At 36.7% G+C, this 22,170-nt stretch overlaps 1 long non-coding RNA gene across 1 annotated transcript in view; it reads left to right on the plus strand.

Annotated features, from left to right (window-relative positions):
* Positions 1-369: 369 nt before the first annotated feature.
* LOC111733122 overlaps positions 370-22,170 on the plus strand; it is a 29,033-nt gene continuing 7,232 nt past the window's right edge. Inside the window, exons 1-4 of the long non-coding RNA XR_002777836.1 lie at positions 370-604; positions 1,121-1,170; positions 1,914-2,030; positions 2,976-3,023. This is a non-coding gene — a long non-coding RNA (uncharacterized LOC111733122). The remainder of the gene's footprint in view (positions 605-1,120; positions 1,171-1,913; positions 2,031-2,975; positions 3,024-22,170) is intronic.

Raw genomic sequence — 22,170 nt, forward strand, 5'->3', positions numbered from 1 at the left:
AGGATATGTTTATACAGTTTATAAATTTTATACTTTGTGCTACAGGTAAAATTGATTTCACTTGTTTGACAAATTCTTACTGTCCAATGGCCAGCTGACTTGCTCCTTTTGTCTGATTGCAGAAGGGCAGAAATCCCCTAGGAGACGGGGAGACAGAGGGAAGAGAACAGAGACCTAGAGACCCAACCCTGCTTCCTCTGGTTTTAGTCCACTTCATCTGAGGAGTCTGTGACTCATGGCTGAGTTCACTCACCACCAAGCAACTTCGATCAAACCACAGCCCCACAAATACATTGTTGATAATGTTCTTTCGTGGTGAATCTTATTCAGAGATTACAGGGAATGCTGATTTTATTAGAGTTCTTTCAAAAAACTCATTTAATTGCTGCCACCCCTTGGCAAGTGCTGAGTCACTTTGAATGCTTCATAGCATTCCAGAACACCTCATCCTTTCTTAATACTTCCCTTTTCTTCTTTTAAAGTCCTCCTTATGTTTAGTTTAGAACAAGTCCTTCCCACCCCCGCCCCTCCCCCACCAACAGACTTGTCTCTGGAAAAGGTTGAGAAGAGCCAGTAAACTTGGCTTCCTTTTCTTGCTTCTCATGTGAGTATAATTTATATTTCTAACTATTATGCAAGTGTCATTAAAGCAGTGGATTTCCCCAGGTTTCTGTGGAAGAATTGCCTTGTTTGATCTTTGCAATGCTGTTACTCTTAGAATTAACCATAAAAAAACTTGAAGACACTCCTGTGCTTCTTGTAAAATTCATCGTTGGGGTAATTTTATGGTATGTGTTTTCCTTCTTGAATGTTTTAAAGAGCTGGATTTCTATCTCTTTGCAGAACATTCTAGCAGCTGTGTCTCATTTGCTTTGCATGGGTATTGAAAGAAATTGCTATTTTGGAAGCTCCTTAACATATGGGATAATTGTACAAAACACTTTACAGTTTGCATTGTGCTTTCCCATTATTTTACCGAGTCATTTCTCAGAGAAGCCCAGGACATATTATTTACATATTTCAGAAAGAGTAATAGAGGTATTGAAGAAATAAGAGAATCGTGACAGGGTAATTTATCTCACTCTGGAATTAATTAACAGATTAAAATGTCTTCCTTCAGATCCTTTAACACCTATGACTAGAAAACTTCATGCCTTTTTACCTGAACAGGTAAGACTAACACATCTGCTGTGCATTTCAGGAAAGTGTGGTCTAGCTAGTCTTAGGTCTACTCTAATTAGTATCTGTCTGAGTGACTGGACGTTGGGAACTGTGGGGTTCAGCTGCTTTTATTAAAACTGACATAATAGGTGGCTAAAAGCACTGGATCTAGGTTCAGACTGCCTGGGTATAAATTCAGACTCCAACCTTTATTAGCTGTATGATGTTAGATGAGTCACTTAACCATTTTAAACCTCATTTTTCTTATCTGTAAATTGGGAATGTTAGTTGCTACTTCATGGAAGTGTTGTGGGGCTGAATTGATCAAATACACATCAAGCTCTAAGCCTAGTGCCTGGCACACAGCAAGCCCTTAGTAAATTTTAGCTATTACCATGTTGTTCAAAAAGTGGCCACCTGGTCATTTTCCTGAGGTTCTTTTAAGTTGATTTGTTTCATGAAATTACACATATGGCCCAGTTAAGACTGGAGATAGATAATGGTCTTAAGAGGTACTTGGTTAAGTTGAGACTTATACTAGTATTTCTTCTGCTCTTAAGAACTGTGATAATTATAAGTTCCCATTCCTTCTGTTGTTCTACTCTAAAACACAAAGTGGCAATGCTGTTCCTCCTGAATAATGTGGGATATCAATAAAGGGCCCCACTCCCTAGTATCCACAGTATTTCAACCTAGCACTTTTGGGATATTGCATACAAAAAAAGGCAAAGATAACATTGGTTTCCTTACAGTTCCAGGTGAAAGTAAAGGAGAGGACATAGCAGGGATCTGTTTAGTTGCAAATATGCTCTTGTTGGAATATAGAAGACTAAATGCAATATCTGCTTCTAGTTTGCTGGATCAACCAGGTAAAGCACTTTGCTTCTCTCTACTTCAGTTTCCCCAACTATCAGTGGGAAATATAACATCCATAGGATGACCAATTTGTCCCTTATTTGCTGGGACTTTTTCATGGCAAGTGCCATGTGCCAGAAACCTACTCAGTCCCAGGAAAACCAGGATGATTGGTCACCCTAAATATTTGCCTCCGATCTTACTGTGTTTGCCATAAAAACAATGCATATAAAGATGCTTTCACATTTCATGAACTAAAGAGTATAACTAGCTCAATTTTGAATACCTAAGGAACAAAATGTGCTTTGAATTATTGGAAGAAAAACACAGTAATACAGTATATCATTTATTAAGTAAGAATAACACACTTTAAATTCTTGGTGCATCATTTAATAAACGGCTTAGAAATATGTAATGTGATCGTAAATTCCACTAATGAGTATACCATGTCATACATCATTTTTATATGTTTAAATATACTTAATTGAAAATACACACAAGCATATACATACAGAAGAGTTGGAACAAGTACTTTCAGGTCATAACAAAGATAATATTCATTGCAAAGACCTCATTTGAAGCATATTTATTTCCTGAAAAGTTGTTTTAATCCAAGGTCTATTTTGGAAAGGCTTATCATTTATAATAAATTGATTAGTGATTTGTCTTAGAAAACTTCAAAGGAAAAAAAAAATAGTCTGGGAAAGATGACATCACCAGAAGATACTAGTCCATTGCTGGAAATTAACTTGAGGTAACATCAATGTTCAATAGATATGCAAAAATATTAACCAATGTGCATACGCAAGAATTGAGCGATTTCAAAAAATTGATTCATTTAGTTTTCTTTCATATCCTATAGAGATTTCACTTGAGTGGAACTTCAAAATGTACAAACTTGCATTTGCTTGAAAATTCAAAAAGTGTTTTTATTTGACTTTTGTTTCTGTTTTACCTAGAGACATCCCACCAAAATTCAAGCCAATGTGAGATTTACAAATGCCAAGGTGAGGTTCCTTGAAGAAATGCATATCAAGATAAATAATACATATATAGTATTAGTAAAAATATAAAAATAAGTGAGTTGCTTACATTAAGAGCAAGAAGTAATATTGATTTTAAAAATTAAACTTTTAAATATAATGGATTGTTTTCAGATTGGCTTTTAAAATGGAACAAGTAAACTTCTGAGATGTTAAGGCTCTTGAAGACTAAAACTTGTCACACACTTTTTCTTTGTCTACCCCAGAGCTACTGCAGCCTTGGGTACATGGCTGATACTCAGTAAAATGTTAACTTATATTGAATGTTCTATATATTAATAATAATTCAAAATAACATCATGAAACTGAGTGAAAAGGGTGTGGTCTACCATTCCACATTCGATTTTTCCCCAAGGAATGAACTACTTTACCTCTCAGACAAAAGCAAAGAACTCATTCAAGAGCAAAACTGAAAGTTATTGGAGTTATTGCTGTTATATTTCCCTGGACAGAGGAGTCATTATGTTGGCTTCAAAGGCTTTTTTTCTATCTTTTATAATGGCATGCAGGAAGGAGTCTTCATTCTATTTCTACTTTACAAATGGAAACCCAGAGGATGGAACAATTTACCCAAGGTCACAGATGCAAACCTTCCTCGATATTTGTTAACCCTAATTTAATTTTCCCAAATTTTATCAAATGAAGCTTTAGGTCATTTTCTTAGCCCTTTTTTAGTTTAAGAGATGCCCTCCTTCCTATATTCTGCCCTCTCATCCATTGTTATCCCAATCCCACTATTTCTTAAACAACTCTACTTCCTTTTATCACTATCAAATGATATTTTCTTTGCTCTCAGACAACACATTTGAATCTCCACTCCAAGGTCTTAAACTAAAGAAATCTTCTTCATTACCCAAAGTGCTATGCAAATATTAGGGCTGTTTCTGCATTTCTTCTTAGGCCTGCAGCTTTTGATATAGTGATGCATAGCTCCAGATTTGTACTCATCTCTCTCAGGCTTCTGTAATGTGAGTCAAGGCTTTGCTTTATGGTTAATTTAGCTGAAGATGAGAGCAAGCTGAAACTTGTGAGGATAGACATAAGCTGGAACAAACCAAAGTCATAGCTTGAACAGAACCTCTAAGAACATAGATTTTCTATGGCTTTTACAGCATCCTTCCCCTGACAGCAGTGATGCAAACTTAAAGTAGAAAAATCACAGTCTTCTTTGAGGGGGCATATGAGAGCACACAGATTTTTCAAATTAACCCTCACAGAAAGGAAATCTGCTTGCTATTTATTCAGGTTCCTTTCTTTTAAATCTTGATTACTCTTGGCTCAGCTAGGTGCTGAAATTTATGCACCAGTAAAAGTGATTCTTATGTAAGAATGGAATCTCGTGTGTGATAAATTTGGTCTTGAGAAATCTCAGCTCAGTTGCTGCTGATAGCAATGTTATAATGGCAGAGTTGGAGCATGGTGTCCTGCTGGGCTATGGACTGTGTGAAATGACTACTCAATTTGGAATTGGCTTAGATAATTTTTTGACCCTCAAGGTCATGAGCAGGAGACATAGCCCAACTACAGAGTTAACATTCATTCTAGCAATGTTCTTTCCTAATTCCTTAGACACTGCTGGCTGACTCATTCCCATTCAAAGATCCAGCAAGAATCAGGCTGTAACCTGTGTTCTTTGTGAATATCTTTATAATTTGAGGTCTCTGTCTATTATGACTCACCCTAGTTAAAGGTGAATTCTATAGTTGCAAAGAATTGCTTATATTATAGGATTTGTATGAACTGGATTGGTTGGGCCAAGGAGATATTTCTACCCACTTTGTCCCTGCCAGGTCCTGCAGCTTTCAGGCACATGTTCTAAGCCTTAGTTTTGAGGAGTCTGGAAATCCCTTAAAAGTGCATGCACAAAATAATTGTGAACATTCATGTTTCTTTCTAGGAAGAGTGACTACAGTTTTCATAAAATTGTTATAGAAGTCTAAGAACCAACAAGTAGTAAGAGTCATAAAGGAAGGAAATATTCTGAAGTGTTCATTATTATTTTCCAATTAGATATCCCACCTTGAATTTTAGATTGAACCTAATCAGAGATAAGCAACATAGGGCAAGCTTTGGAGTCAGACAGACCCTTGATTCTGGATTAGAACCCAGCTCTACTTTCCCTGACTATGTGAGCTTAGATGTATCACTTTTCTGTGTCTCACATTCTTATTTAGGCAATGAAGAAAATGGAAAAAATATCACCTACTTTTTGATATTTTTCTCACAAAACAAATTCTATTGTGAGAATTAAATAAGAAAATATGTAAATAAATCTTGTGAGGTACCTGACATTGATTTACTGTTCAATAAACAGTAGCTAGTAGTGGTAGGAGTCACATGGAACTCATGTCTCTGGAGCAGGTGGGATGATGACCAATGCCATGTGTCTTCTATCTTTCTGCATTTTAAAATTTTCTCCTGTCTTTGTCTACTCACTGAGTCATTAGCTTCCATTTCCTATTCTTCATAAGTATCAACATGTTTTACCCACCACTGTTAAGAGGTGCCACTTTTATTTTCCTTTAACCCACCTCCTATGGACAAAAGAGTAATACTAACTATCATACCCTTGGAATACCATTTTACAAGTGTTTCTTTATTTAAAATAATGTGTTTTAGTAATTTTTAAAATTCTTCAAAAGGTATAATATATATATACTAGGCATGTTTTTTTCTTATCTTACTTTGTTTTCAATAACCTGCTTTATTTCCTAGCACACAGTATTAGTGGATACTTGCTGAATGATTAAAAAAAAAACCCTAATAAAATTTAAAAAAGAAGAGAATGCATGCATGAGAATATTACTTATTTTACTAGACATTCTCTTTTCCGTTCTATTCCCCTTTCTTTTTTTAAAGAGTACCACAAACATGACTTACCTTAGAAATTATGAAAAAGGATGGCTTTATTTGAGAATATTTATCATCCTGGTTTATGTACTTATTTTCTATTTGGGATTTGATGCCAACAGTATCCAACCTCAATTTCTCTTTATAGAATCAATATTTCCATAGCACATGTAAATTCATCCTAAATGAGGAATCCCATCTTTTTTTTATATATACTAGAGATGACAATACTTTTGAGATTGGATTAAAAAAAATAAAGAGAGAACATACTAAGAGTAAACAAAAAAAGCTATCATGAAAATATCATGAAAGCTAAGTGTGATGCACAGCAAAAATATGACAGCAGATTTCACTGTATACCCATGAGATCTGTCTATCAAATATACTGATAATACTATTCAAGGCAATGTAAAAATTCCTTCTATACATGCATTTCTATTGGTCTAGTTCATTGCTTAATCCATAGGAAGCACTTCATATATAATAGTTGGCTAGATGAATCTATATTAATTATATTTTATTATAACATAAACACTTAATTATATTATATTTCTATTATGTTGATAAGGAAAAATGCAATAGTCCTTCATGTACTATCTTTATGAGCATAATATTTCTGAAGCTCAGCTTGCAAATAAACCATTAAAAGAAAGTGCCATCTACATTTGTTTTCTATAAGAAATAGAAATTTAAAAAAATGTGAGTGTAAGCCTTTCTTTTTGGTTTTATTGAGAAATAATTGACATACATCTCTGTATAAATTTAAGGCATATAGCATGATGATTTGATTTACATATATTGTGAAATGATTACCACAATATGTTCAGTTAACATGGATCTTCTCATATAGACCCGATAAGAAGAAAAAAGGAAAAAAAAGAAAAAAATTGTCTCCTTGTGATAAGAACTCTTAAAATTTACTCTCTTAATTTTCCTGCGTCGTACAGCAGTGTTAGCTGCAGTCATCATGTTATACATTATATCCCTAGTCCTTATTTATCTTATAACTGAACGTTTGTACCCTTAACCACTTTTCTCCAATTTTTCCTGTCCCCACTCCCTACCTCTGGTTACTGTGGTAACCATGATTTACTATGAGATTTTTTTTTTAATTCCATGTATAAGTGAGATCACACAGTATTTATCTTTGTCTGATTTATTTTACTTAGCATAATTCCTTCAAGGTCCATCCATGTTATCACAAATGCTAAAATTTTCTTGTTTTTTTTTTTATGGCTTAATAATATTACATTTATATATATACATATACATATGTGTATGTATATATACATATACACACACACATATATATATACATACACACATACCACAATTTACTTATCCATTTATTAGTCAAGGGATATTTAGGTTATTTTCATGTCTTGGCTATTTTTAGGCTTCTGAGTGATCCTTTATGAGTGTGTGTAAATTATCATTTAGTGTGTTAGAGTTTTGCAATTATACCCATTTAGATAGAACAATATTCAGGAGCCCAAAAAAGTCTCGTGGATATGCATTCTTCTCTCTTTCTCCAATCTTACCTTTTATAAAAGAAATCACAGAAAAAATCAAAATGGCATTGGCCTGCCTGACTTAGAGATGAGACCAATTACAGGCAGCACCGTGTCCTATGAGAAGTCTCTAGAAGCTCTTATCCAGTGGAAATACTCACCTGAGAAGTTAAGGGAAAGATGGCTATGTGATTAGGATAGCAGCGTACAGAAGTCAGCTTCTCGTAGGCACAACTGGACGTGGGACATTGTCATCCAGAAGCAAATGGTCATGTGGGAGAAGTAAGAAATTATCCCCAAAGGAGCAATGTCTTTATTTTTTTCCTTTATTGCTACTCAAAGCCCTTTGATTGCTATTCATCTTTGATTACTCAGCATTGTATCTCAGATGTGTTGTCTCAGGTGGGACTGTATTTGAAATCCTTGGCTGTCAGCCTCTGCATTTCTATATTGAACTCCTTAGGACAGATAAATAATCCTAGAAAACTGAATAAAAAGACATTCTAGGTGATAAGGAGTACTCTGTTTGAAGATTTATTTTCTCACTTCCTTGCATTCCTTTTTAAAAATTTTTCAATTACAGTTAACATTCAATATTATATTAGTTTCAGTACATCATAGTGGTCAGACATTTATATAACTTAAGAAATGATCCTCTTGATAAGTCTATTACTCCCCTAACACCATACATAGTTATTACAATAATAGTGACTATATTCCCTATGCTGTACTTTACATTCCCGTGACTATTCTGTAATTGCCAATTTGTATTTCTTAATCCCTTCACCTTTTTCACTGAGCCCCCCTAATCCTGCCACCCGGCAAGCATCAGTTTGTTCTTGGTATCTATGAGTCTGTTTCTGTTTTGTTTGTTCATTTATTTTGTTTTTTAGATTTCACAAATAATCGCAATCATATGGTATTTTTCTTTCTTTGTCTGACATATTTCACTTAGCATAATACCCTATAGGTCCATCTACGTTGTCACAAATGATAAGATTTTATATGTTTATGGCCAAGTAATAATCCATTGTATATATGTACCATATTTGTAAAAAAATTATTTATGGTAGTCTTATGGAAGCACCCTTTTATGTAACTAATTGCTTTTCTCTTGCTGCTTTTAAGAGTCTCTCTTTGTCTTTAACCTTTGGCATTTTAATTATGATGTGTCTTGGTTTGTGCCTCTTTGGATTTATCTTGTTTGGGACTGTCTGTACTTCCTGGACTTGAATGTCTATTTCCTTTGCCAGATTAAGCAAGTTTTCAATCATTATTTCTCCAAATAGGTTTTCAATTCCTTGCTCTCTCTCTTCTCCTTCTGGGACTCCTGGTATGTGAATGTTGTTATGCTTGAGGTTGTCCCAGAGGCCACTTAAACTATCCTCTAATGTATTTATTGCAGTTATTGTATTCTTCATTTCTGACTGATTCTTTTTTATGTTTTCTATCTCAATTTTTATGTTTTATATCTCTTTGTCAAAATTCTCACTGAGATCACCGAGCATCCTTATAACCAGTGTTTTGAACCCTGCATCTGGTAGATTGTTTGTCTCCATTTTGTTTAGTTCTTTTTCTGGAGCTTTGTCCTAATTTTTCTTTTGGAATACATTTCTTTGTCTCTTCATTTTAGTTACCTCCTTGTGTTTGCTTCTCTGTATTAGGTAGACCTGCTACATCTCCCAGTCTTGCCAGGGAGGCCTTTTGTAGTTGTCCTGTGGGGCCCAGTGGTGCAGTCACCCTGGTCACCTGATCTGGGTTCTCCAGCGGTGTCCCCTATGTGAGTAGTGTGTGCCTTCCTGTTGTAGTTGAGTCTTAAATGCTGTTGGCATGTGGGTGCAATTGAGTCTCAGGCTGACTGGCTATGATGACTTACTCTGACTATAGTGGTCAAGCTATTGTGTGGGTGCTAACCCCACAGAGTAGGACTCACTATAGGAGGTCTCTATTGCTTGCTGAGCTCATCTTTTGGGTATATTGTTTGTGGAGCTAATTGGGTCTGAAGCTGGTCACCAGCTGTGTTGTTCTGGGGCCTCTTGGGAGGGGCCCTGGTGCAGGCTAAGGTCAGCTGCTGCTTGAGCCTGGCACAGGGCCACCTTGTAAGAGCTATAAAGTGACCTGTGGTTGCTAGCTGCCTATGCTGAGCTTGGAGGCACCTGGGAGAGGCTATGCTGTGAACCAAGGTAAACTGCCACTAGCGCTGGGCTTAGGGTCACTTAGCAAGAGGTACAGGGCATCACAAAGCCAGTCACTGATTGTCAAGGCTTTGTGTACTTTCAGAAATTTTAGGAAAGTCCACAGTGTAGGTGTAAGCCAGCTGCTTCTGAGTATCAGTCGCTGAAATAGGTTTGGGTCTATGGTCTAGTTGGTTGGGACGGGTTCTCAGGGAATCATCAAGTTAGAGCCAGTTTGATGGAGACTCAGATTTGGCACCTGTGTGCACTTGCAGGCTGGGTGAGGAAGACTCAGCAAAGAAACAGAATGGAAGAGAAAGCTGCCCGTTCAACTCTCGATCTGAAGCCAGACAGTTCAGTTCCTCCCTGTATGTCCCTGGTGCTTTTCAAGTTGCTGCCGTGCTGGAGCTCAAAGTAAGTACATCTGTCAGCAAGTGAGCCCTCACATGGGTTCTTTAAGAGGACCACCACACATGGATGTGGAGATAGCCCATTCTGCATCTTGCCCTACCTACCAGTCTTGTTTTGGCTTCTTCCCTATATCTTTAGTTATAAGAGTTCTCTTCAGCTAATCTTTGGGCCATACTCAAGGATGGTTGTTCTACAATTTAATTGTAATTTTGATGTGGTCATGGGAGGAGGCAAGCACCATGTTTACTTACTTTGCTGTCTTGACCAGAAGTCCTTAAATTCCTTTTCTGTACAGACAAACACAGAGAGACACTCACTTGCATATCCACATGTGTGAGCTTAGGGCCCCTCCAATATTCCTTATTCATACAACAGCGAAGGTTCCATTTTACAGATGTGGAGATCATGGCCTAAGACTGCACTTATAGTATTTGGCAGGCCAAGATGGTCATAGGAGGTGAAAAAGGTAGAATAGGAATGGCCTTATAAGTTCCAGATCGAAGGTTTGTACGTGGCCAAATTCTAGAGTACCTTGGTTTCCTCTTACCCATCTTGATATTCAAAGTAATTGCACTTGATTTTGAATTGATTTTTCTTCTTTTCTATTTCTTAAATTTATTTTTATTGTAGTGACATTGATTAAAGAAATCCAGTAAGTTTCAGATGTACAATTCAACAGTAAGGCATATATGTATTGCATTATGTGTTCACTGCCCATAGTTAGATTTCTTTCAGTCACCATATATTTGACACCTTTTACTCCATCTATCTCCCCTCTCCCACCTCCCCCTTCCCGCTGGTAACCACTAGTTTATTGTCTATATCTATGAGTCTTTGTTTGTTTGTCCTGTTCATTTTTCCCTTTAGGTCTATATCCCACATACAAGTGATATAATGTGGTTTTCAGCTTTTTCTGCCTTCCTTATTTCACTTAGCATGATTATCTCTCAGACCATCCATGTTGTTGCAAATGGCAGTATTTCATCTCTTCTTTTGGCTGAGTAATATTCCATTGTAAATCTGTATACCACAGCTTCTTCATCCAGTCATCTACTATAAGATACTTTGGTTGCTTCCGTATCCTGGCCGCCATGAATAATGCAAATATCTTTTCGGATATGGGTTTCAAATCTTTGGGGGTAAATACCCAGTAGAGGGATTGCTGGATCATATGGCAGAAAAACTCTTAGTTTTTTGAGGAAACTCCATATTGTTTTCCAGAGTGGCTGTACCAATTTGCAGTTCCACCAGCAGTGTATGAGGGTTCTTTTTTCTCTGCTTTCTCTCCCACACTTATTACTTGTCCTGTTGATAACAGGTGTGAGATGGTATCTCATTATGGTTTTGATTTGCATTTCCCTAATAGCTAGCGATGTTGAGCATTTTTCATATCTTCGTTGGCCATTTGTATGTCTTCTTGGAAGAAATGTCTGTTCAGGTCCTCCGCCCATTTTTGATCGGATCATTTGTTTCTTTGTTGTTATTGAGTTATATGAGTTCTTTGTATATTATGGATACTAGGCCTTTATCAGAGGCATTGCTAGCAAATATATTTTCCCATTTAGATGATTGTCTCTTTATCTTGTTGATGATTTCTTTTGCTGAACAGAAGCTTTTTAGCTTGATGTAGTCCCATTCATTTATTTTTGCTTTTACTTCCCTTGCCTTTAAGGTCAAATTCATAAAATCCTCTTTAAGTCCAAGGTCCATAAGTTTATTTTCTATGCTTTCTTCTATGCAATTTATTGTTTCAGGTCTTATATTCAGGTCTTTAATCCATTTTGAGTTAATTTTGGTATGTGGTGATAGACAACAGTCTAGTTTCATTCTTTTGAAAGTGCCTTTCCAATTTTCCTAGCACCATTTATTGAAGAGGTTTTCCTTTCTCCACTGTTTGTTTTTGGTTCTTTTGTCAAAAATTATTTGCCCATATAAACATGGGTTTACTTCTGGACTCTCGATTCTGTTCCACCGGTCTGTGTGTTTTTCTGCCAATACCATGACATTTTGAATTAATTCTAAGTCAATGTTATAACTCATTTCTGGGTCCTTTTGTCAAATAACTTTACGTAGTGTTTAACTGCCTATGCTTCTGTTTTGATAATTTCTCAAATGCCTTTCTTCATCATCCTATATTCCCACCACTCTTTCCTACTGAGCTTGACTCCCGGATACAAAATGGTATTTTGAATGCCCGGTGCAAGTCAACAAGTAACTCTCTGAAAATCAAGAGAAACAGCAGCTTACCACTTCCCAGTACTTGTTAAAACAACTGAAACAGCTCCTGTGTAAGTGCCAAGGTCAAGGAAGTCAGCCCACAGTTGATCTTAGGCATTTGATCAAGTAGTTTGTCAGATGAGTCAGTCAAATTTCTTGGCTGAATGCATGTCAATATCACTGTGCATAAAAGATGTCTGCTATACAGAGTTTGTCATCACACTAAACCATTAGTTTAAAGAGTGACTAATGTCCTGAATACATTTGTCTTTACAAGAAGTTCCTTGCTGCAGGCACAGATGAATTTTGTTGACTATTCTTTAATCTCCTCTTTCCTTTCCTTATTTCTCCCTGGTTATTCAGTGTCTCCTTCATGCCTCCTCTGCACCTCTACAAGAAGTAGTGTACTTTCTCTTCGCCCATTGGCAACACCAGAACACATGCAATCACTTGTGTATCATCTATCTTCCCTACTAGAGTGGACATTCCATGCATTCTCACTCATTTATAATTTATCTGTAAGTCACTGGTGCCAAGTTCAATTGCTGGCACAAAGTAGGCATTCAATAACTATTTGTTGAATGAATGCAGGATAGAATGAATATAAAAGTACATTCATTTATTTTGCTGCATATTTGACTTCACAAAATATTTGGATTTTTTCTTTTAAGTTTAATTCATTTCTATTGCTTCTCTGCCTTCCTATTTAGGGAGAATCTTTGATGGGTCAGGTATTAGACTATATGCCAACATGAGGGAGGCATGGTCACTACTTCCTTGGGAGGTCTAGAGTGGGTTGTAACAATCATGTTAGTTCTGAGTCAAGAAGCCATTCTTAGTAAATCATCAAACACTGTGGGTGTAGATTTGAAGTGGTAGTTTGTGGGAGGATACAGAGGAGGAAGATGTTAACCCGATCTGGAGACTTTCACAGCTCATGGGGTAGTGAACAAACAAATACATGAACTATTTAGAATAATATACACCTCGCAATAGGAAATAGTGGGGTACTGTAGAGATGACTGGTATGGCTGGTAAAGGTAAAACAATGAGTTTTTCCCCCTGATATGGACTCTCCCTGATACTTTGAGCTGATATATAATTTATATAACATTTTTTCCATACTATTTACTATGTGCTCAACACAATGCCAAGGCTAGGCACATGCCAGCAAGAAAGAAAGGTGTGAAACTTGCTTCTAAGAAGGTGCAGAGTCTGACTCATACCTGAAAATGAAGTGAACATTCATAAGCAGAAGTGAGTAAGAGTGAGAAAGGAAAGGAATGAGGACAGTAAGAAAGAGATCAAATCTAAGGGCTCCCAGTCAGTCCTTGTTTTTAGGTCCAAAGAATTCCAAAGATGGTGTTTAAATTCTGGAATTTTAACTCTCTTTCTCAGAACTTTTTTGAAGAGCTTGATATTGTGGAGGTGACAGAGTGAGAGTTTAATATAAATGTGAAAATATCTAAAGAACTCCAATAATCTAGGTTATTGGAGGCTAACTTATTGACAGGTGACTTGTTTCACTCTCAACTAAGATTACCAATGAATTTTCAGATTTAGCCTTCCATCTCTACTATCTATACACTGTCAACCTTTAAAAAATTTAACTTTATTTCCTGTTTTAAAATGACTAAAAGCATTAGATCTTGTGTTCATTTTTTTGTATATTTATTTGGTACTTACTATGTGCCATGCAGTGTCCTAGGCCAGGGGATTTCATCAGCCTCAAATCATTGATGGTGCTGACATCAACAAATTTGGCTTTCCTTTTGTAAGATTTATTTCAAGGTGCCTCTAAAAAGGTCTTTAGAGTTTATTTTTTGAGAAAAAAAACTCACCATGCATGTTTATGAATTGGTTTTAATCATTAAAGAGAATAAGAAACAGAGCTGAATAAAATAGAAACTAAAATTAAAACAATTTGAGAATTTCAAAAAAGCGTGACCCTCTTGAAGTCCTAAATCACCACTCTATCAGACTTCTGTGAAGAAGATAAGACAGGCTCAAAGGACAATTATCTGCTATACCATCATAGGAAGAGGGATGTTGTTTTTTAAATATTGGCCTAAGGCTTAATATACCCTGGGTACAAGGTGAGGTACTTTCGCATGCATTATTTCATTTAACTTTTGAAATTCTTTCAATAATCTTGTGAAATAGATTTCATTTTTATTATTATTATTATTATTTTTATGTAGATAAGGAAATTGAGGCTTCAAATGACTAAAGAAGTCACCTAAGAACATAACTAATAGGGTGGAGGACACTTAACTACAGATTCATTGACTTCAAAGTCCTTGGCTTAGGTAAAAACCTCTTTCAAAGTATTCTTATTAAAACTTAGGGCCACTTCTTGGTGACTCTAAAAAATTCTTCTGAAGACTAAAGGAGGGGTTAATTTGGTTTTGGATCCTGTCTTCTGAAAACCTTTGGAATTTATTAGAGGATGCTATCACTTGCCATTTCTTGCCTGCTGCACATAGGGCATGCTAGAGAGTCCCTCTTCAACTTAGCCATCTGTATTCTTGGCTTTTAATTTCCATGAAAATGACTGAACATATTCTTTTATTTCCATCCATACTCAAGGCCAAAGAGAGACATTTTATTGACCTTCTTCAGTAATCTTTCTTAACATTGTTTTCCATATCCATTCCAAGGTCTTCATACCACCTTCCCTTAACTGTGTGTGTGTATTTTTTATATTATTTTATAGTAATTATGTTAATATATAATAATTAAACACAAATATATTAAAATATAAAAATTGTGTATTTTGATCATTAAGAACCAATGCTCAGAGAACGTCCTTACTAGCTGGTTTTACTAATTAAAGAGTATGAGGAGCAAGAGGAAATAATAAGCACTTCAGAATTTGAAAAGTATCTAAATGACAGATCAGAGACCCAAAGACAACTCAAACCAGGTTTAACTAGTCCATCTTATATGGCTTATATACAGGCCTACCTAAAGGCAGGGAATTAGATTGGTCATAGGCATATAATTTTACAAATTAAAAGGGCATTTAAGATCCAGCCTCTATAATATAGAAAAGGAGCTGAGGTCTGGAAAGGTTAGTGATTTGTCCAAAGTCAAACAGGAAGGCAGAACAGGATTTAAAGCAATGATTCTCAAACTTTGATCTACAGATAAAAAGGAAATTGTTATAAAACAGATTCCTGTATCACAAATCCAGAGATTCTGATTCAGATCAGGGATGGGTCCTGGAATCTATATGATTAATAAGCCTCCTGGGTAATGTGTCAGCTGGAGGGGCCTGAGACCACACTTTAAGAAACACTAATCTGGAATCTAGGTCTCAATGACTCTCAGACTAATTTCTTCGCAAAGGACTATGCTGCTTCTCTACATTAAAAACATTCCAAACAAAACATGACTCTGCGATTCACATTAGTGCTTTTATTTCCTGACTCAACAATTAATTTCTGATTGCATCATTCATTCAAAGTTATTTTTTCACTCAATAAATCAGCCCATATGATGTGCCAGGTACTGTGCCAGGAGCTAGATATGATACTAAGATTAAAACACAGCTCCACCTCCAAGGAACCTATACATAGCAAAAGTTGTAGCTCCCATTTTGGAACACTTTATTTATACATGCTTCGTACAATTTATCTTACTCACTTTTCTCATTCCTTAGCTTTAAGTAAGTCCGTATATAATAATAACATAATTCGGAAGTTTTTCATATATAGAGAATTATATATATTCTCTGCAACTTGTTCTTCACACTTAATATGTCTTAGAAGTATTTCTTTGTTCTTTCTTTATATATTTATAATCTTTACAACAGCTACGGAGTATTTCCCAATATTGATGTACCATCATGTATTTGACCATTTACATACAGACAAATGTTAAATTGTTTATATTTTCTTCTATTGCAATTAGTCCCATGATGGATTCCAAAGTAATATTACCCCTGTTTTACAGATGAGGAGATAGAGGAAAGTTAATTACCTGTCCACAGTGTTACAATGGCAGAATTAGGATTCAAATGGAGGCATATCTGTCTCAAAGACTACAGAGTTATTTTTTCCCCCCACTATTATGCTTTCTAATAATTGTAATAGACTGAGATAAGAGCTTTGATGGTTACTACAGGATCAAAATCTAGCTGCTGATAGAACCTGCTGATAGAACCTCAGCAACATCTGGGAAGAAGCTAGGAGTCTTCGGGCAGAGAGGGAGAAAGCCACTCTAGAAAGAAGTATAGGTTTATTACAAATCAATCAATCTCATGTATTGATCACCCACTAGAGGAAACTTGTGGGGAGATTTATAGAAAGAAAGAAGATATGATTTGCACACCAAGATCTTATGGCATTATGTATGTGTGTTTGTGTTTGTGAAAAATATTAGAGTAATAAGCTAGTGAGTACAGTGTAAGTAAATACCACTTCATTAGGAAGGTTCAGAAAAGCCCTGGAAATGAGTGAGCCATGGATCCTATCTACAGGGCAGGGCAAAGAAATTTTCTCTCTTAATAGCTCTATTTCTTCTTCTGAAATGAAATACTAATATCTAGTTTCTGGCTACTTGACAGGGCTGTTGCAAGGCTTGGTTAATTTTTATAAATGTTTCGAGCTCCTCCAAGATGAGGTGTATGTTCTCTAAATAGGAGGTACTAATAGCAGAATGTAAACAAAATTGAATTGAGCTGCAGTCATTTTCTGAGGAAGAAACACAAATGATCATAAAGCTTGAAGCCCACACTGGGTCCATCACATTGACCCTTCTTTAAAAGGCACCCTGGGTCTCACATAGGACATTGTGACAGCTCAGGCCCTGATCTCGAATGAGACAATTCAGGAGACTAGCTGGATTTTACAAAATTTAATTTCTCAGCTGATTACTATGATTAAGAGCCCATCTGGCACAGCCCATTTGTGAGTTATATGTATGCAGGGAAATAGGACTCTAGTAAAAGCAGAGATCTAAGAGAGAGAGAGAAAAAAAAGCACATTGGGGCCAGTACCATTTTAGAACCCTCTGATAAGACATTTAAATAGGAATTTCATCATATTAACATTAGTGAGGACAGTAGGCCATATGTTGTAACAAAAGCAGTTAGGGAGCAAGTGTTTCTCTTTCTCAGGGCCATGGGTCTAGAGGGGTTATGAACATGCTAAGAAGAAAATCCAGCTCTGGGTTTCAGCAGCAAGATATCAACCTCTTTATCTGCAAACTCATGGAAACTAAGCAGTAGCTGAGGAGACATATGATTGTACTTCTACACAAGGATGGTGGTAATAATTTAAGATAAAGGATACCCTTGAGTTTGTGATCCCTTTGCTCTCATCCCCTCAAAGAAAGCTCTTAGCAAGGGGTGGAGGAAGCCATTTGTTAGCTCTCATATCGCCATGGCCCCTTTAGTGTAACTGCAGTCGCAAATCAGTCCACAGGCTGATGAGCACTAATAAGTCTTACAGATGTGCAAAAACCAAGGTTATGATGTTCACCTGGCTCCCAGATGGAATTTTTCTTAATTTTCTGATACCTAGGAGATCTTATGTAAACTTTTTTCAGAGTTTGTATTGTATTTTATTTCTGAGCTCAAACCAGGCTTCACCCTTAGAGGGCGAGCCTTTAGGTCTTCTTGAAAATCCCTAACTCAAAGGTTGAGATTTCTCTCTCTTGTGGTCACCAGTTCTGCTGGGAGCTCCAAGTCCATGAGGAAAACTCATCAGTGACTTGATCTTAATCCCTCACTGTATGTACACAGGTTCACTGAAAACATCTGGCAGTCCTGACCCTTCCTGTCCATTTGCCAAGTGTATTGAAGTGAGAAGGAATTGTAGAACCCATTTGTAGTCCTCTGTGGTGACAGAGGATGGACTAGGTAATGGTCTAACTTCTGGAGAACTAGGTAATGAGTCTGTCTATTTGACTCAGTCAAGAAAGAATTGATGACCTCCCATCAATGATTAGAAGATCCCTACCTTTTACAGGCTCTTATGCCTAGTTTCTTAAGGCTGAGGCTGGGAAAGTATCCTCTATCTCATATCATAAATCGGAAAATAAAGCTGGCTTCTCCGCAGGTTAGAATTAGTATCCACTTGCCCTTTGAAAGAATCCCACTTTGTCTCTCGGAAGGTGGATTTCACAACTCAAAACATAGAATTCTGCAGAGAAAGCTACATCAGTAGAAATGAGAAAGTCTCTGATGCAGTCCCCTTAGACCTCTGTTTCTGAAAAGGAAATTTAATTACTTGGGCCATAGACTAAATTTACCTTTTTGAGTGGCAGGAGTTTATTAGTGAATCTATGAATTTATAGTGACCTCACTTACAATGATGAAGCTTCCTCAGAGACTAAAGTTTTCTGGTGAAGTCTATCTGTGAATGATTGTCCTGAATAAAGGACAAGTCTACTGATTTTAGGTCCTGTTCAGTCACAGTTGTCTAGCCTCATAAAAAGAGGGAGCTTGGCAAATTCTATGTTGTAAGATGGGATGCATGCAGGTCTCATCACAGTGCCTTCCCTTGCTCTGGTTTGCCCTCAGCCAGCACCAGGAACCTCCCAAGCTTCCCTGGAGAAATGGTAATGCTCATCTAGTCCTGTTGTATTGCCTGGGGAGAAGTCTTTATTCTAACGATTGTATGAGTAAAAATTTTAAGACTTATTTCATGCAAAGGAAAAATCAACTAGAACTCCTTCTTTATTAGCTAGAATGTCCAGATATATAATAACAACAATATACTTTCTAAGAATTCAAAAATTTACCACAGAGAGGCTGTTGAACAGTTCCTCTCCCTTGTCATGAGGAAGACAAAGAAATGCTGATATAAGAAGAGTCTGCGGTCACTCAGAAATGGCAAATACTTGGTACATCTCTTTCATCCCTAACCGACTTCCCCCATGACAGTGATAGCTTTCTGAGTGCTCATAAAACTCTTTCCTATTGAAATCAGATAGGATTTCATAATCCTTTTCAGTTTGTACTCCATGCAGCCCCTACCAGCCAGTCAGAGTTGACATAAAGGAATTAATCAAAAAAATAAAATAAAATAAAATTGTAAAAGGTGGCTTTTTGAATTCTTCAAGGCATAATTTAAGTATCTAAAGAAGGAGTTTTGGACTGTGTGGCTTTTGCCAGACTTTCTATTTACAAATTATTTAGTTGAGATTCAAGATTCAAGACACACCCTACCTATTCTTGTCTACCACGCAGAATTAAATGGGAAATATGATCCTGCTTTTATGAGCCATCTATGAGGTGTTGTCTGGTCTATATTAAATGTCAAAAATAAATTACTTATGTGAGATAAAAATACAGATATGTGATTATATTATGAATATTAACCCTATCCAAGAGAATGAGCTTAACTACTTTGAATGCCCCCTGAGGAACACTAGTACTTTTTAAATTGAACTTTAATAACCACATGCCTTGGAAATACATAGAAAATATGTAAACATTTTACACAGGATACCTTGAACTTGATGTCCTCTCTTCAAATCTTACATTTATCCTCTCCCATCCCATAGGTGAAAACAAATAAAATTTCAGTGAGCAATAACAGTTACCTCAGGTAACGGTTAGATGGACTTTAGTCTAAGTGTGAATAGACTAAAATCATTTTGCAGAACCAAATTGTGACTTATATGTCACTCATGATCAGAGTTATAGTTGGATTGGCTTGACTAGAACACACTGCTGGAGACCTTTCTCAACCTTAATTGACCTCTGATGTCAATCTCAGATATGAGCATTTAGTTGCCTATTCTTTGGGATTCCCCAAGATGGCAGCTGCTATGTGGCCAGTATTTTCTATATCTTGGGATTATAGGTGATTCAAAATGGCTGACTGACAGATAAGGCAAAATGAGAGAAGGGGCACCACCAAATTCCTCCAGCCTGACCTAAGCTTTCTGTCCAGTTTAGTGTTGGCATTACAGTAATATATGAGCTTTGGAAAGACACTTAACTTTTCTCGTTGTCAACTCTCTACCGCAATATTAGTACCAACTGGACTTAGGAGACAATTACTAACTGACACGTAAAACATTTTGTGATCTGAAGCATTAGCTCATGAAAGATACAGAAAGAAAACATTCTTCTCTGTGTGGGGCATAAGACTGAATTTCAGGGTGGATTAAGGGAAGGTAATTTTATAAAATGTGAAAAATATGTGCTCTTCAATCTCAAAGCTAAAGGTGAGAGATTTGTAAAGCAAATACTTAAAAAATCCATGTTAAAAATAGAAGTTATATTACTTTATGCTTCGAAGTGTGTCTGGGCAACATTTTAGTTTGCCAGACACTATTTATATGGCCATTTTTCTTTCTTCATCTCAAAGAAAAGACTCCTTAAAGATTTTCCAATATAATGTGGAAAGCTGTATTTTTTACTGAAAGTCATCTGAGTTGGCTCTTTATGCATCCAATGAAGTCTTTCATCCAGACTAACCTGCCATGTTAATGATTTATTTACTGGTATCTTTCCTTTTTCCACAGAGGACTGGCAGGTTTGAAGAGAAGACAGGGGGTGATATAATAAAAGGTGTCTAATATGTTTTCTGTACTTTGGGAATTTGAGAAAGCGGTAAGACAACTTAAAAAGGGTAGAATTTTTGTTATTGTTGTTGTTGACTATCTAGATGGAAAGAATCCTTTCTTATAGGACTAGTTGTTGCACTGATCATGTAATTTATTTCTTCTCTTAGATGATATAGGATCCTACAGTATCCTAGCAAATATATCTTTACTTTAGGATGAAACAGCCTCTTGTTGCTAGCAGGAAGGACAATTAGGCCAACAGGTGACTAGGTAGGATTTCCTGGGATTCAGGCTAAGGAAGCGTGCTGGACAAATGAGAAAATGCAGGTGTCACTTGGCCAATCAGGCACAGGGTAATTTTTCAGTTACCTGCTGGGATAGGCCCACTTACTTTCTTTATCAGGGTTCATTTTTCATTTTCATTGAATCATAATGGCTTAGTGCCACAAAACATCTGAGAATATACTTTGTAGGTAAAAAAGATCATAAAGAACTCCAATGATGCCCCTTTCCCTAAAATCTAGAGCTTGCTTTCATGGAATCATTTAAAGGGTAGGCAAGTAGGGTTAGTTGCAGGATAATGTCTTTCTCTGTGAATGGCGGGAGCAAAAATCTTCATCTTGCCAGCATGAATCGCCTGACTGCCTTACTTTAACTGAGGCAGTACAGCTTGCTTTAGCTTTGAAGTGTGAAAACCAAATAATGTTTGGCAAAGGGAAGAAATGGAAGCTGGAATAGCCTTCTTGGAGCATGAAGAGATAATCCCAGACCTATGCACTGAATGCAGAAACTTTTCCCATCCTCTTACCAAATTCCCTGACCCATGGCCACCCCTGAGGATTGTGACTAAAACAGCAGCAGGTTTGGTAGGTTATCCCTCACTGAAACTTTTCTGTTGTGGCTGGTGGCCAGACATTGTGAACTTCTTGAATTTGGGAAGAGAACATGCAGATGCCAACATCCAGCTACCTTGATGTGTGTCTTACTCTTCCGTTCATGATTGCAAAGCAGGGAACTACACGCGCACACGCATATAAACACACACACACACACACACACACACACACACGCGCACACACCCCTAACTTTGGTTTGCCCCAGCACCCTGAGCAATAATTAAAGGTATTTATTGTCTAACCCCCTATGTCCTGGGGAAAATTTTAGAAATTTTAATACAGGAGGCTGAAAAAGAAAAATATTGGCTTCTACACTACAAACATCTCTGTCTTGAAAGAAAATGTTAAAATTTCCCCTAAATCAAATATTGATAGATATCAGCTCCTGCTGAAGGTGTGTCATTATGGGGTGAATTTTCTGCTCCTGAGCACAGATATTGGTTTGGAGTCTCTTCTCTGAAATTCTGGCTGTTTTAGAATCTAAACACGTTTGGTTTAGAGGTTTATGAATTGTCCTAGTTTGTTT

This window comes from Pteropus vampyrus, unplaced genomic scaffold (assembly GCF_000151845.1).
Source record: "Pteropus vampyrus isolate Shadow unplaced genomic scaffold, Pvam_2.0 Scaffold528, whole genome shotgun sequence".
NCBI classification, from domain to species: domain Eukaryota; kingdom Metazoa; phylum Chordata; class Mammalia; order Chiroptera; family Pteropodidae; genus Pteropus; species Pteropus vampyrus.